Genomic DNA, 2,889 nt, shown 5'->3' on the forward strand with positions numbered 1-2,889 from the left:
ACCTTCACCTGGAATAAGGTTGAACTCAAGGGAAACAGCCCTTCTGAGACGTATTATATGTGCTGTTGCATGGTGGGAGATCGTATCATACACTTTGGAGGATGCAATGATAACCACAAACTCTCTGATGATCTTTACATCTTAGATTTAAGTCCAACACTGAAGACATTATGCAAGCTAGTAGTTATTCAGTACGGTGTGGAGCAGTCAGAACTCCCTCACAACATCAGGTGGGAACTGGCAGCCATGACTAAAAACCACTAGAAAGGTTCACATGCTCAGTGGAGCGCACATCTCTGCCAGGTCAAGCGTGACCAGTCTGGAGTTTGACCTCGCGTCACCAGTCTTTCCACCTCGGAGGAAAGCCTGGTTTGCGTTACTAAAGACCCATATGATCCGGTCTAGGCCACGCCTACTGGAAAAAAAGAAAAAAAAAAGAATCCTCTTTCCGGATTGTCGCGATCCGGTTTTGCGGTGCCGCTTTGTTTTGGTTCCCCAATCCCTATTTAAATTGAATAGAATTTCCCCGTGGGATAATACAGACGCTAAATAGTCTCCGGAAAGTACACTCATATTTATATAAAAAAAATAAGCTAAACTACGCCGCATCAAGGATTTTATAGGAAGGAGTCCTATTTTGGGGTGAGACGTCTTTCCGGTTTGTCGCGATCCGGTCGGCTCCCGACCGGTTCATATACCCGAAAAGGAATGCTGCCCAGGCTAGTAATAGAGTGTCTTTATGTGAAAGAACAGCTACTGATTAGCAACATAATTTTCACCTGTGCTGATTACCAATATCCCCTGCACCTGTTACAATCCTTTGAAGTGTTTATTTTTTTGTGAGATCTAACTCTTATTTTATCCCACGATTTTGTAACCCCATTTTTTTTACACCCTGCAGTGCCTATTACCTTCCCTCTGCCAACTAGTAAAATGTTTGAAAATAGCCTAGGTATAAAATAGGGCTAAAGTGGTAAATATATGTTTTATAATGTAATCATTTATATCTGTAAAGTAACTGGTAACTAAAGTTTTCAGATAATTGTACTGGAGTAAAAGTACAATATTTGCCTCTGAGATGTAGTGGAGTAGAAGTTAAAGTACTGAAAAAATAAAAGATCCTCAAAAGTTTACTTAACAACAGGGTTATGCAGTGGTGGTAAGTAACTAAGTATATTTACTTAAGTACAGTACTGTACTTAATTAAGTACAATTTCGTGGTATTCTTACTTTACTGGAGTATTGCCAATTTTCAATACTTTCTCTTCTACTCCACTACATCTCAGAGGCAAATATTATACTTTCACTCCACTACTAATTATTGGAAAACTTTAGTTACTAGTTACTTTGTAGATTTTGATTATTATTACAAAACATACATTACCCACTTCAGCCGTATAGGCCTATACATTTCGGCCATTTGAAAATAGCCGATCTACAAGCTCATAATGCGTCGGGATCAAGGGCCCAGCATCCGCCTTTGAAATTTAGTCTATATAGGAAGTGACAGTTCATATGAATGGCCTGTAGTTTTGCTGTTTTACCCCTGCTGGTGTCAGAAGAAATAACTCTCAATGCAAGCGGATGGGTTTTTGCCGAACTTTAGACTTGATTTTATTACCTTAATAAACATTGTCATAAATACTATATGCTTCCAGTCGCTAGTTTAAAGTCTTCTTTCAATCACCATGATATGCGCTTTGGTAAATTATGGTCCCATTTATTTAAAGTTTTATGATAAAGTAGGGTATGCTCTAGGAGGGGCGTGGCTACCTTGTGATGCTTTGATTGACAAGCTATACAACCAATAGCATTCATTCCCCACCCCCGCTCTGGTCCCAACCAATAGCATTCATTTCCGGTTGCTTAGGATACGACACGATATAGAAAGATGGCGGATTTGAAATTGCTGAAAAATAGGCTTCATTTACGGCCTGTAGAGTCTATGGGCGTAACGCTGTCCATTCTTTTTTTTACAGTGTATGGTCGGGATGTGACGCATTGTGAGCTTGTAGATCTGCTATTTTCAAGATTTTATACATTTGAAAAGGGATATTCTGCATAATGAGTATACTTTCGACTTTTATGTTGATGCCAATACTTTTGTACTTTTACTCAAGTAAATGTAGCGCCAGTGTTGCCAGGTCAGCTTGTTATAAGTTTCCCCCAAGATTTTATTTGAAAATAGCAGATCTACAGGCTCACAACGTGTCGCATCGTGACACGGTGTGAGCTTGTAGCTTGTAGATCTGCTATTTTCAAATAGGCGAGGTATACAGTAGGTTTAAAGGGCTCATGTGCCACACACACACACACACACACACACACACACACACACACACACACACACACACACACACACACACACACACACACACACACACACACACACACACTGACCCTGTCCCTCTGTGTCATGTCCACCCATTCAATGCGATTTTAATGAACCACAGCCCTCCTGGCTGTGTGTGTGTGTGTGTGTGTGTTAGCCCTATTTTAAACCTAGGCTATTTGAAAATAGCAGCTCTACAAGCTCACAACGCGTCGCATCGCGTTGTGAGCTTGTAGAGCTGCTATTTTCAAACATTTTAGTACTTTTACTTTTGATACTTCAAGTACATTTTGATACCAATACTTTTGTACTTTTACTCAAGTAAATGTTTAATTCCGGACTTTTACCTGTAACAGAGTACTTCTACATTGCAGTATTGATACTTTTACTTAAGTAAAACATTTGAGTACTTTTTCCACCACTGCTCCTCAGCCATATGCTACTACTCAGTGGTGTAAAGTAACTACGTACATTTACTTAAGTATTGTACTTCAGTACAATGTTGAGGTGTTTTTACTTAACTGGAGCTTGTAGATCAGCTATCCTCTACAAACCAA

Source organism: Gymnoscopelus braueri (assembly GCF_963280865.1).
Source record: "Gymnoscopelus braueri genome assembly, chromosome: 22".
Taxonomy (NCBI): domain Eukaryota; kingdom Metazoa; phylum Chordata; class Actinopteri; order Myctophiformes; family Myctophidae; genus Gymnoscopelus; species Gymnoscopelus braueri.